The 15,334-nt window shown below is 35.7% G+C and overlaps 1 protein-coding gene across 7 annotated transcripts in view; it reads right to left on the bottom strand.

Annotated features, from left to right (window-relative positions):
* The window catches only part of RUNDC3B (RUN domain containing 3B), a 156,123-nt gene that overhangs the window by 132,637 nt on the left and 8,152 nt on the right, over window positions 1-15,334 (bottom strand). The gene's annotated exons all lie outside the window — the stretch shown is intronic.

Below are 15,334 nucleotides of genomic sequence, written 5' to 3'. Positions count from 1 at the left end.
AGTTTGAATCAGTTCCAACATTTTACCCTGTGAATTTTCAAAGCAGTGAGAATCTCTGAGAGGCCCTATAATAGTATTATTACATCTTTCTGTCATAACCACTTTGTTGATTTAGATCAATGTTTCCTTCAATAATTTCCTCTGGCTGATTATCTAAATTCTCTTGAATGGCAGCAGTTTGGGCTTCCCTGGTGGCTCAGATGGTAAAGAATCTGCCTGCAATGCACAAGACCCAGGTTCGATCCTTGGGTCAGGAAGACCCCCTGGAGAAGGGAATGGCAACCCACTCCAGTACTCTTGCCTGGAGAATCCCATGGACAGAGGAACCTGATGGGCTATAGTCCATGGGGTTGCCAAGAGTTGGACACAACCGAGCGACTAACACTATCACTTTCAATCAACATTCCAAAGATCAACTGTTTCTTCTATGGTTCCATTTATGTTCCATTCAAGTTTTACTTCCAGCATTATCACTTTCTGTTTCTTTGCCCCAGTGTCATCGTTGTTGGCCAATTTCCTCTTTTAATTGTGTATTTCCACTCAATGGCGTGTGGGTTTACAAAAAGGAGACAAAGAAACAACATACCTGCAGGTTTTGACTTCTGTGTATGAACCAGTAACAGATGCAGAGCGACCAATCCTAGATAGACTCTGAAGCAATGACGTGACTGGTCACTAACCATGATGTGCATTTGTTATTTACACAATCATCTGTGAGTTACCAGCAAAATTTTATTCTATGCAACTACTCACAATTAATATAGAAGTCAAAGTGTTAGCCACTTAGTCATGTCTGACTCTTTATGATCCCATGGACTGTAGCCCGCCAGGCGCCTTTTCCATGGGATTTCCCAAGCAAGAACACTGGAGTGGGTATCCATTCCCTTCTCCAGGGGATCTTCGCAACCCATGGATTGAACCCAGGTCCTTGCATTGCAGGAGGGCTTCTCTTGTGCTCAGGTGGTAAAGAATCCATCTGCAATGGAATCCAGGGAGACCTGGATACGATCCCTGGGTTGGGAAGATCCCCTGGAGAAGGGAATGGCTACTCACTCCAGTATCCTGGCCTGGAGAATTCCCTGGACTGCATAGTCCATGGAGTCACAGAGTTGGACACACCTGAATGACTTTCACTTTCACCTTCTTTCTTTTCTACCTGAGCCACCAGGGAGTTGTTGTTGCAGGGACTGCTATTATTAAATTAAATTCTAGTAACTAAAATCAGTTCAAATGGGAACTGTGCAAAGTGAAGACTGCCTTACAGTCCTCAAACCAAAGAAACCCATTCCATGTTAGCATAAATATTTTTATTAAAACTATATTTTTCAAAACTAAAAGTGCTAATAGTATTATTTAAATCTTTGCAAATATCTTTAGTGTTGTGCTTAATAGAAAATAACTAGCATCTCACATCTGTTTCTGCATTCAAGTTATTCTAATATCACACACCATGTAGTCTCTGGAAAACTGCACTTACACTTGGTTTAAAAATGGGAACAAAAAAGCATATAATATCCCAGACATGTTAAGAAAATATTACTGATGTTTCAGACCTCTGAAAGGGTCTGAGTTCAGGAGCACACTTTGAGAGCCACTAGCCCATGGTATTCTTTGTATGGAATGAAATAACAGTGCAACTAGAATGGTAGTAATTACACATCCTTGAGAAACCAGTCACTCATATTTCAGTCTTCTTTGGTTCAAATAAATCTAACCAAAAAGGCTGAGACAGATTAATGTTCAACTATAGTACTATTTACAGCAACTAGAGCTCCATGGAGGAGCCACTATGTAAAAGACACAGACAAAAAAAGAATAACTATGAAGTAATTGATGGAAGTTAGATAAATACTACATGTAATGCATCACTATATGAATAGAAATAAAAACAAAGTAAACCAAAATCAAATTAAAGCAGGGACTTGAAATCCACTTCTGTTTCCTATGCCCTTTTCATTGACAATACACTAGAAAAGTGCTGTCAATCTTCAGCAAACTTAACAGTAACAAAAAAGTTTAATGTTCTTATTTCATAAGAGAAAGAAATGCTAACTGTTCCTAAAATGAATAAACAAAAGCCATATAGTCTCCACCTCCATCTTTGACCTAAAAAGAAGGAAACTTCTGAATGTTTCTCTCTAATCTTTAATAGAACAGAATGGAAAATCTAACTCTGCAATCACATTCAAGGTAGCAGTAATCTACCACAATTTCAAAAAAAGTATGACATTTAACATAGTAAGCACACAGGTGAAATGAACTGAAAATGATATTTAAAGATAATAGAGAGCTTATTTCACCAAAAAGAGCTGGAACTCAATTTCCACCTGTAACAGCCTGGTAAGATTTCAGCCACTACTGTCCTCCAGGAATAACATAAAAATACCTAACAAATGTTCTTTGTAAATGTAATAGGAAGGAAAAGTCATGGAGAGTAACATATATATTTTTGTAGCATCAAGGGGCCTGTACAGATCAATCAATAGTCAATAAAATATGAATCTTTCTGTCATGTTGTTATAGTAGATTATCTCCTATAGAAGACACTATGTGCATGACAAAAATCTAAAATGGTGAATCTTGGAGCATCAGATTACTTGTAAGTCAATATGTGACTAAAAACTAAAACAAAAGCAAAGTGTAAATATCCTGAAGCATAGCATTAGACACATTTTCTGTTATTTTCAAGCAGGAAGATACTTTAAGGCTGAGAAAGCATTTTAAATAATTTCTATGATAACAAGGTTAATAACGAAGAAATTACTGTTTCCCAGCATTGCTTCATCATTTATAGCCTGCTCTCCTCCTGTCAACACAAATCAAAACTTCAGAAGGCAAATTAGTTCTTTAGAGTCCATGCTTTTACTTCTAGCTAGCCAAGTCTTCCCATTCAGCATTTACTTCTCTAGAATTATGCAGCTAGCTCCATTATGCCAGAAAATGAGAATCTTTTCCTCTAAAACCCAGTAACTAAGACATGTTATAAAAATCAAACCTGTAAAAAGAATTTCAGTACATCTAAAAAATATCACACAGATGCTGAGCTATTTCCTGATAATGATGACATTAATATTAGTCATCTATTTCCCAGAGAGTACTGATTTTAAAATAATGAAATGACAATTTGATGAATGTCTAAAAATACCAAATCAAGTCTAAGTAACAGCTTTTACATAAGAATTAAAAAGTAAAAAAATTTACATAAAAGGGTCTTTTAATTAGATGCTGTTTTTTGAAATGTCTCTGTCTTAAAAGATTCTCTTTCCTACCTTCAATGTCCAAAGAAAATTTTTGTTAGTTCAGAAATAAAAAAAATGATTGTGACTAAACCATCAAATTTAAGAAAGCAGGAACTACCTTTTTCCCATTGGAAACATATCAAGAAAGATGTTTACCAAAACTACATTTTAAAAAAATCTTCATTACACCTATTTAAATTAATTCTTTCCACAGTAAACAAGTTTCTAACATAACAGTAACAACAAATAATTAAAGGCAAAAAATGTGACAACAAAGTCAAAAATAAAATAGCTTTTCCAAAAAAACTAAAAACAGAGTTACCACCTGATCCAGCAATCCCACTCCTGAGCACATATCCTCAGAGAACATAATTTGAAAAGATACATGCATCCTAATATTCATAGCAGCACTATTTACAATAGCCAAGATGTGGAAGCAAGTAAATGTCCATCAACAGATAAATGGATAAAGAAAATGTGGTACATATATACAACGGAATATTACTCAGCCATAGAAAAGAATGAAAGAATGCTATCCACGGTAATATGGATGGATCTAGAGATTATCATACGCAGTGAAGTAAGCCAGACAGAAAGCCAAGTATCATATGATACCATTCATATGTGAAACTTTTAAAAGAATGATACAAATGAACTTATTTGCAAAACAGAAAGAGACTCACAGACATAGAAAACAAACAAGTTACTAAAGAGGAAAGATGGGGAAGTGATCAATTAAGAGTTCGGGATTAATAGACACATACTACCATATATAAAACGATTACCAACAGGGACCTACTGTACAGCACGGGGAACTATACTCAATATTGTGCAATAATCTATGAGGGAAAAGAATCTGAAAAGGACTATCTACATCCATATAGCTGGATCACTGTGCTGTACACTTGAAACTAACAGGATATTATAAATCAACTATATGCAATAAAAAAAGCAGCTCATTGCAGGTCCCCCCAAAATGACTTCATGAAATATCTCACTCTTGATTAGAAAAGAAACTATTTAAAAGTAGAAACTCATCTTTAATATTTAAAGGCCCTGTATTAGTAATATACAAAGATGTATTCACATACACAGAGAAGAATCAAGTAGGAAAGAAATATATTTCCATCTCTTTAACACAAGCTTATATAATCTTAACTATTTGTCAAACATGCATCAGAAAAATATTAATTTCACAAAATCAGATTTTCTTATCTGTATTTTTATATTCCTTTATATGGAATTATACCTGAAGATAAACAAAGTACATAAAAGCATATAGAATCATTACATTTCAAAACCAAAAGGGGTTCAGAAAAGCTATATTCATTTATGAGTGATATTTTAAAAAGTCACATAAGTATCCAAATTGTAAGAGAATTCTTTCCACTACCACCACACCAAACTTACAGGATTCCTTATATTAGTATTGCAAGTAGTTTTACCAAGGGGTGGGGTAACTATCCTCTGCCATTACTGTATCTATTATCAATAATCAACAAGGAGATGGCTGCCAAGAGATATGATACAATCCACCCCAAATGTAAAGTAGTGACTATGGATGATAATGAGCACCATATCCAGGTATCTATTCATTGGAAAGCCTATTTCTTTTAGTTTATACCAGAAACCCCTCCCAAATCTTTCTGAATCAGCAATTCACCTTATTTTCTTTTAAAGTCTTATGACAGTTAAGAAGTCCCAACAATCGTTTGTTTTCCCCCTTTATCTTTCCTAAAATTTAAATCTCCTTTATAAGTAGAAAAGAACTTTTCACATACCCTTTTAGCAGGAGTCTGAGACTATCGTCCACAGGCAAAAACCAACCAGTTGCCTGTTTCTATAAAGTTTTATTGAAACACAGACCAAAAAAATTCCAACCCTCTTCCTGGAATACATACCCTGAAACTCAAAAGTCTCTTTGACACAGTTTACCATTTTTTTTCTTTTTAAATTTTGTTTAGTGTAAAAAAATGAGAGACACAGAGAGAGAGAGGTATATTTTAAAATATTTTCCCCATGTGTACTATCAAAATTGCTTGTAAAACAGAACTGTTAATCAAAACACCTAAGACTGAGATATCATATTAACATCTAGTATTGCTACATAAGCAGACTGACAACAGATTGCACAACATGAAAAATAACCTGAAGCACTATCTTTAAACAAAAGGACAATGTTTTAAACAGTTTTTTATTGTTATTGAAGGATAATTGTTTTACAGATTTTTGTTGTTTTCTGTCAAACCTCAACATGAATCAGCCATAGGTATACACATACCCCTCCCTTTAGAAGCTCCCTCCCATCTCCCTCCCCATCCCACTCCTTTAGGTTGATACAGAGCCCCTGTTTGAGTTTCCTGAGCCATACAGCAAATTCCCGTTGGCTATCTATTTTACACATGGTAATGTAAGTTTCCATGTTACTCTTTCCATACCTCTCACCCTCTCCTCCCCTCTCCCCATGTCCATAAGTCTATTCTCTATGTCTGTTTCTCCACTGCAGCCCTGTAAAAAATTCTTCAGTACCATTTTTCTAGATTCCGTGTATATGCATTAGAATACGAGATTTATCTCTTTCTGACTCACTTCACTCTGTATAATAGGTACTAGGTTCATCTACCTCATCAGAACTGACTCAAATGCATTCCTTTTTATGGCTGAGTAATATCCCATTGTGTTTATGGACCACAACTTCTGTATCCATTCATCTGTCCATGGACATCTAGGTGGCTTCCATGTTCTAGCTATTGTAAACAGTGCTGCAATGAACAATGGGATACATGTGTCTTTTTCAATTTTGGTTTCCTCAGAGTATATGCCTAGGAATGGGATTGCTGGGTCATATGGTGGTTTTAGTCCTAGTTTTTTAGGGAATCTCCATACCATCTTCCACAGTGGCTGTATCAATTTACATTCCCACCAACCGTGCAACAGCATTCCCTTTTCTCCACACCCTCTCCAGCATTTACTGTTTGTAGACTTTTTGATGATGGCCATTCTGAGCAGCAGGAGGTGATATCTCATTGTGGTTTTGGTTTGTATTTCTCTAATAATGAGCGATGTTGAGCATCTTTTCATGTGTTTGTTAGCCATCTGTATGTCTTCTTTGGAGAAATGTCTGTTTAGGTCTTTTTCCCACTTTTTGATTGGCTTGTTTGTTTTTCTGGTATTGAGTTGTATGAGCTGTTTGTATATTCTGTGCTTTTCTTTTTGGGGAGATTTTTTATCACAGCTTCAATTTCAGTGCTTCTAATTGGGTTGTTCATAATTTCTATTTCTTCCTGGTTCAGTCTTGGAAGATGGAACTTTTCTAAATATCTGTCCATTTCTTCCAGGTTATCCACTTTATTGCCATATAGTCGTTCATAATAGTCTCTTATAATCCTTTGTATTTCTGCATTGTCTGTTGTAACCTCTCCTTTTTCACTTCTAATTTTGTTGATTTAATTCTTCCCTATTCTTGATGAGTCTGGCTAAAGGTTTGTCAATTTTGTTTATCTTCTGAAAGAACCAGCTTTTAGTTTTTTTAATCTTTACTATTGTTTCTTTCATTTATTTTTCATTTATTTCTGCTCAGATCTCTATGTTTCCTTCTACTGATTTTGAGGTTCTTTTGTTCTTTTTCCAGTTGCTTTAGGTGTAAAGTTAGGTTGTCAATTTGACTTTTTTCTTGTTTCCTGAGGTAGGATTGCATTGCTATAAATTTCCCTCTTAGGACTGCTTTGACTGCATTCCATAGGTTTTGAGTTGTCATGTTTTCGTTGTCATTTCTAGAAATTTTTTGACTTCCCTTTTGATTTCTTCAGAAACTTGTTGGTTATTTAGAAATGTGCTGTTTAATCTCCACGTTTGTGTTTTTTCATTTTTTTCTTGTAACTGATATATAGTCTCATAGCGTCGTGGTTGGAAAAGATGCTTGATACAATTACAATTTTCTTAAATTTACTGAGGTTTGATTTGTGACCCAAGATGTGGTCTATCCTGGAGAATGTTCCATGTGCACATGAGAACAAGGTGTATTGTTTTGTAGTTGGATGGAATGTCCTGAAGATATCAATGAGATCCAATTTATCTAATGTATCATTTAAGACTTGTGTTTCCTTATTAATTTTCTGTTTTGATGATCTGTCCATTGGTGTGAGTGGGGTGTCTAAGTCTCCTACTATTGCTACTGTCAGTTTCTCCTTTTATGTCTGTTAGTGTTCGTCTTTTTTGTTTGTTTGTTTGTTTTTAGTGTTCGTCTTATGTATAGAGGTGCTCCTATGTTGGGTGCACAGATATTTACAATTGTTACGTTTTCCTCTTGGGTTAATCCCTTGGTCAAATATGTAGTGTCCTTCCTTATCTCTTGTAATCTTCTTTAGTTTAAGGTCTATTCTGATATGAGCATTGATACTCCAGCTTTCTTTGGCTTCCCATTTGCATTGAATATATTTTTCCATCCTCTCACTTTTAGTCTATATGTGTCTTTAGGTATGAAGTGGGTTTCTTGTAGACAGCATATATATGGGTCTTGTTTTTTTATCCATTCAGCCAATCTGTTTCTTTTTGGTGGGAGCATTTAATCTATTAACATTTAAAGTAATTATTGAAAAAATAATAATTATTGATATATACGTTCCTACTGCAATCTTCTTAATTGTCTGGGGTTGATTTTGCACCCATATGGCAGAAAGTGAAGAAGAACTAAAGAGCCTCTTGATGAAAGTCAAAGAGGAGAGTGAAAAGTTGGCTTAAAGCTCAACATTCAGAAAACTAAGATCACGGCATCTGGTCCCATCACTTCATGGCAAATACATGGGGAAACAGTGGAAACAGTGGCTGACTTTATTTTTCTGGGCTCCAAAATCAGTGCAGATTGTGATTGAAGCCATGTTATTAAAAGACGCTTACTCCTTGAAAGGAAAGTTATGATCAACCTAGATAGCATATTGAATAGCAGAGACATTACCTTGCCAACAACAGTCCATCTAGTCAAAGCTATGGTTTTTCCAGTAGTCACGTATGGATGTGAGAATTGGACTATGAAGAAAGGTGAGCATCAAAGAATTGATGCTTTTGAACTGTGGTGTTGGAGAAGACTCTTGAGAGTCCCTTGGACTGCAAGGAGATCCAACCAGTCCATCCGAAAGAAAATCAGTCCTGAATATTCACTGGAAGGACTGAAACTCCAATACTTTGGCCACCTGATGTGAACAGCTGACTCATCTGAAAAGACCCTGATGCTGGGAAAGATTTAGGGCAGGAGGAGAAGGGGACAACAGAGGATGAGATGATCGGATGGCATCACCAACTCAATGGACATGGGTTTGGGTGGACTCCGGAAGTTGGTGATGGACAGGGAGGCCTGGCATGCTGTAGTTCATGGGATCACAAAGAGTCGGACACAACTGAACTGAACCAATTTTGTAGATCTTTTTTCTTCCATTCTATTTCTTGACTATAAAGTCCCTTTAGAATTTGTTGTAAAGCTGGTTTGGTGGTACTAAATTCTCTTAACTTTTGCTTGTCTGAAAAGTTTTTTATGTCTCCATCAATTTTGAATGAGATCCTTGCTGGGTACAGTAATCTTTGGTTGTAGGTTTTTCCCTTTCAGTCCTTTAAATATATCCTGCCTTTAAATATATCCTTTAAATATATCCTTCTGACCTGCAGAGTTTCTGCTGAAAGATCAGCTGTTAAACGTATGGAGTTTCCTTTGTATGTTACTTGTTGCTTCTCCCTTGCTGCTTTTAATATTGTGTTTAATCTTCATTAGTTTCTTTAGTATGTGTAAGACAAGACAATGTTTTACAACTTGTTTAAAATTAGAAAGTATTCAAACAAAAAAAAATTTCCCATCTTAAATTAATTCGATTTCTTATATGAAATAATTTCCAATTAATATCAGCTTAATAAAGAATACTTTCACTGGACACCTGTATCACATATCACTTTGAAATTCAATTCTTCTTTGTCCAAAGACAAATGAAAATATTCAAGTGATGTATTGTAACATAAGTAAGCTATCAAGGCTTCCCAGGTGGCTCAGTGGTAAAGAATCTGTCTGACAACACAGAAGATGGGGGTTCGATCCCTGGATTGGGAAGATCCCCTGGAGAAGGCAATGGCAACTCACTCCAGTATCCTTGCCTGGGAAATTCTATGGAGAGAGGTGCCTGGAAGGCTACAGCCAACAGGGTCACAAAAACAGTGGGACACGACTTTGCAACTAAACAACAGCAACAAGCTATCTAGTAAACTAGATAGACAGTTCTACTGAAGCTATCAGATTTTAAAATTTCAATGCTTTTTATTTTTTTCACTGTTTTTAAAGGTTATATCCACTGATAATTACTAGAAAATATTTGCTATATTCCTCATGCTGTACAATATATCCTTGTAGTTTATTTTATACCTAGTATAAAATATGTAAAAACAAAATTTTTAAAAAGCATGTACCTCTTAATCTCCTACCCTTACACTACCCCTCCCCCAGTCGTCCCCCCACTGGTAACCACTAGCTTGCTCTCTGTATCTGTGAACCTAAAGCTATTCAATGTTTAAAACCCCCTCATTAGAGATTACTCATAAGGGTGGCTTTTTTTTTTTTTTTTTAGGAAGTAAGTGAGAATGGTTCTTTAGTTTGCCTTCAACCTTGTTTTAGAAATATCCACTACTACTATTCCTCACTAGTTGGCCATAATTGCCTCATTTGACAAACATCCCTACTATGTACTAGATGCTGGGAATAAAACAGACGCTCAATAAACTATGATTCCTGGACTTGAGAAATGCACATTCCAATAGAAGACAAAAAGATAATTAGATTACAGTATAATGAGCACCATATTTATTAAAAAGTACGTTGGGATGAGGGGGGATAAATGGTTCTAATATTACTGGAGGAGCAGTAAAAGTTCAATTTGGATTTACTGTAATAAATCAAGGGTCAAAAGGATAGACATAAAAAATATAAAGAGTTGACCCTTGAACAACACAAGTTTGAAGTGTGTAAGTCCACTTAGACATGGACCATTTATTTCCCATTTATACTACAGTAGTATACGGTTGGTTGAATCTGTAAATGCAGTCACAGTTTGGAGGGCTGACTGCATACACATGACTGTTAAACGTGGATTTCTGACTTGTGGAAGGTAAGCACTCCTAAGCCTCATACTATTCAAGGGTAAACTGTACAGAAAATGAAAAAGAATATATAACCAATAAATTCATACAGAGAAAACTAAATGGATGCTCAAGATCCTTAGAGTTGGCCCTCCATATTGCTGGATGTGGACTGGTGAATACAGAAGACTGTTTATATTCTTTTCAAATGCATATGAAAGAGTTACTAAAATTGACCAAATGTTGCATTGTAAAGCAAGCATAGATAAAAATTCAAAACTTTAAAATCTTTTCAAATACTCTCTGCACAGTGGAATTAAGTTAGAACTCAATAACTAAAAATAGAAAATCCTCAATTGTCTGAAAGTTAAACAGTACCTTTTGAAATAATGAGTCAAAGAAGAAATCCCAACAGAAAGTAGAAAACATTTTAAACTAATTAATAATGAAGATATGAATTTTAAATCTGTGTCTGACTCTGCGACCCCATGGAATGTAGCCCACCTGGATCCTCTGTTCGTGGAATTCTCCAGGCAAGACTACTGGAGTGGATTGCCATTCCCTTCTCCAGGGGATCTTCCCAACCCAGAGATCAAACCTGGGGCCGCCTGCATTGCAGGCAGATTCTTTACTGTCTGAGCCACCCTGGAAGCCCCTTGTTTGCTATCCCAAAGCAATGCCAAACAAGGCAATCTGTAGTCTGAAAATGCAAAGATTGGAAAGAAGAAAGGCTGAAAAACAATGATCTAAACTTCCATCTCAAGAAATTAGAAAAAGAACAGGAACTTAAAAAAAAGTGGGGGAGAGGGGAGGAAGGAAATACTAAATACGATAAGAGAAAGCAACAAATTAAGAAATATACAGAGGAAGTTAACAAAGCTAAAGGCTGGTTCTCTGAAGATAGTAATAAAATTTATATACTCCCATCAAGAAAAAAAATGGGGAAAACAGAAATTACCAAAATCAGGAGAGAAAAATAGGAAATGACCAGATTTTTAAATGATAAAAAGATATTCAGAGGATACAGAGAGAAGCTTGAAATTTGGTAACATACATAAATGGGTATATTCCTTGAAAAACTCACTGAAACTGATAAAAGAATAAACAGGAAATCTGAATTGTTCGATATCTATTAAATAAATTGAGTCTATTACTAAAAGATTTCCCACAAAGACAATTTGTGGTTCAGATTTCTTCCCTGGTGAATTCTTCCAAAAGTTTAGGAAAGAAATAATATTAACTGTACACAAATCCCTCTACAAAACAGAATAAAAGAACATTTCCCAACTTGTAAAGTCAGATAATCTTGATGACAAATCTAGACAAGGACACTGTAAGAAAGAACAATCACAGACCAACCACTTTCATGAATGTGCAAAAATCCCAAATAAAATATCACCTCACTTCATGTAAAGATATGTAAAAAAGATAATACAGCACAACCCAGTTTATTTATTCCAGGATGGGTTAGCATCAAAAAGGCAATCAGTGTGATTAACTACATAAAGAGAAAAAAGGAGAGAAATCATATGTTCATCTTAAGAGAAAAAGTATTTGATAACATTTGTTGTTGTTCAGTTGCTAAATCGTGTCTGACTCTTTGCGACCCCATGAATTGTAGCTTGCCAGCTTCCCTATCCTTCACTATTTCCCAGAGTTTGCTCAAACTCATTCAGCATCCACTTACAATACAAATTCTCAGCAATCTATTAGTAAAAAAAAGAACTAAGAAAAACCTACTGCAAACATCATACTTGGTGGTAAAACTGTTGATGCTTTCTACAATACTGTGGTCCTAGGCAATGCAGTAAGACAAAAAAGAAAAGCCATAATGTTTAAAAAGGGAAGAAATAAAATAGGTAGACGACATGACAATGTTTTCAGAATGCTAAACACACACACACAAAACTGCAGAAAATCTATTAGAATTAATAAGCACATCTGGTAAAATTGCTAATTACAAGAATATTTTAAAAAGTCAATTCAATGTATATATATCAGCAAGAAAGAAAAAAGTTTTAAAATTATTATAATACAGAGATATCAAATATGGAAGAACAAACCTATAAAGATAAAATATATATTCAAAACTAGAAAACATCTTTGAGAAAAATTTCAGAATAGTTACAAATACATGAAGGCATGGAGATTTTTTACTCATGGATTGCATTTAAGGCTTGTCAAGATGGCAGATGATGTATAGATTAAATGCAATCTTAAAAAAAATTCCAGCAGGTTTTTTAAATGGAAACTGACAAGCTGATCCTAAAATCTAGTTTGCAAAGCCCAAGAATAGCCAAGACAGTCCTGAACACACAGCTGGGGAACTTATATTTCCAAACACAAAGACATACTATAAAGATATAGTTATTAAACCAATATGACATTAGCTCAAGAACAGACAGACAGACTGATGGGACAGAAGAGGGATCCAGAAGCACACACACCAATGATCCCATCACCTTGTTCTTGTTCAGTCGCTCAGTCACCTGACTTATGATAAATGTGACACTTGAGTGTAGTGAGGAAAGCATGGTCATTTTAATAAATGGTACTAGGGAAGAGCCCCTGGAGAAGGGAAAGGCAACCCACTCCAGTGTTCGTGCCTGGAGAATCCCAGGGAGAGGGGCCTGGAGCACTCTGTCCACTGGGTAGCAGAGTCAGACACGACTGAAACTATTTAGTGCATGTCAAACTGATTTTCCAAAGGAAAATACTTAATCTTGGCTCCTGTATTTCATAGCATAAACAAAAAATAAAGTACAGGTGGACTGCTAATATAAATGTATGAGACAAAACTAAATCTTTTAGAAGAAAACAGAATATTTTCATTACCTTGGAGTACTAGACCAATTTCTTAAGCAGGCCACAATAAGCACAAACCAAGAAGGAAATTTATGATGGACTACTTCACAATTATGAGTTTCTATTTATCAAAACATAAAGAGAATGAAAAATCAAACCACCAAATGGGGAAAGATATTTACATCACACAGACCCAGCAAAGATCCACATAGAATGTACAAAGAATTACACAAACAAAACATCAGACATTCCAAATGATAAACCACTTGAATTGGCACGTCACAAAAGAGACTCTCCAAATGGCCAACAGACTTAATGGAAAGGTGCTTAACTTCAACAGAGATCAGGGTAATACAAATTATGTAAATCCCCATGTGACACCCCATCAAATACACCAGAATCGCTAAAGTAAAGACAGAAAAATTTCAAGCCTTAGTGAGAATTAGGGAAACTGGAATTCTTATACAGTTGACCCTTGAGCAACATGAGTTTGAACTGCATGGGTCCACTTAATGCAGGCTTTTTCACTGAATACAGCAGTATACAGTCAGCAGTTGGTAGAATCTGAGAATGCAGAACTGCTGTTACAGCCCACTGTGAAGTTACATGCAGATTTTAGGCCATGTTGAGAGTCAGCACCCCTAACCTTACTCCATTGTTCAAGAGTCAACTGTACACTGCTCACTACTATGCAGCCTGATACAATGCCTTTGGAAAACTGTTGTATCCACTGAAGCCAAATATCTACATACCATATCACCCAGGAACTCCACTCCTAAGTATATATCTGACAGAAGTACGTACAAATATTCACCAAAATACATATTCATGAATATTCAACTAGTAATAGTCAAAGAGTCAAAACAATGCAAGTGTCCTATTTAGGCAGAATGGATAAACTGTGGTATATTCACATCACAGACTGGATTTGTTGAGTTTTGCCTCATTGTGAATTTGAAATGAATGGAATAATACGTACCTTTTTCTATTTATTTTGCTCAACATTATGTTTGTGAGATTCATCCTTTTTGTTGCACATAGCTGTAATTTAATGCTCAATGCTGTATCAAATTCAAAAAGAGGCAAAACTAATGGTGTTGAAAGCTAGGAGTATGTAGTAACTGAAAGAAGGGAAGGAAGAGATTTCTGGGGCTTTGGGTAATGTTCTCTTCTATTAGTAATATTGTATTCCCAGAACTTAATTATCTTGAAACTGGAAGTTTGTACCCTTTGTCACCTTCACCGTTTTGCTAACCTCCCACCAACCTGTTGTCTGTATCCGTGGGTATGGTTTAAGATCCCACATAAAAGTGAGATCACACAGTACTTGTCTTCTCTGACTTACTGCACTTAGCATAATGCCCTCAAGGTCTATCCATGTTGTGGCAAATGGCAGGATTCCCCCTTTTTTATGGCTGAATAATTTTCAATTCTGTATACATATCACATTTTCTTTATCCATTCATCAATTGATGGGCACTTAGATTGTTTCCATGTCATGACTATTCCAAGTAATGCTGCAATCAGCATGCAAGTGCAGGCGCCTTTCTGAAACAATGATTTTGTTTCCTTTAGGTAATGCGCTTTTTTCTTGATTTGGGTGCTGGATATAAAGCTGTGTTCTCTTTGCGAAAAAAAAATCATTGTACACGTATGCTCTATGTACTTTTCTATATGCATATGATAAATCAATAAAAATCTATATTAAAAAATGGAAGCAAAATATAGCTAGAAACAAGGCTAAATACATCACTATGGTATTCTATATATGTTTTAGAGGTTGGCCAGAGATTTAACACTGCTGCTGATAAGTCACTTCAGTCGTGTCCGACTCTGTGTGACCCCATAGACGGCAGCCCACCAGGCTCCTCTGTCCACAGGATTCTCCAGGCAAGAATACTGGAGTGGGCTGTCATTTCCTTCTCCCAATTTAACACTAAGATTTCTAATTGCTGCATGAGAAAAAGAGAAGTTACCAGTTACACATTCATTTGTGCCCAGTAGATATAAGTAAATCAACTGCCTAAAGATACAATTCTTGGCACTTTAAAAAAAAAAAAAAGACAGATATTTCTCATAGAAATCTTCACAAAAAGAAGACATTTTTGACATAATAAACAATGTTCTTGACAACAATTTTAAGAAGATCCTCTGTGATGGCTTCCTCTGTGGACACTCAA

This window comes from Cervus elaphus, chromosome 18 (assembly GCF_910594005.1).
Source record: "Cervus elaphus chromosome 18, mCerEla1.1, whole genome shotgun sequence".
NCBI lineage: Eukaryota > Metazoa > Chordata > Mammalia > Artiodactyla > Cervidae > Cervus > Cervus elaphus.
The sequence above is the reverse complement of the archived record's forward strand: the minus strand, read 5'-3'. Positions and strand labels throughout refer to the sequence as shown.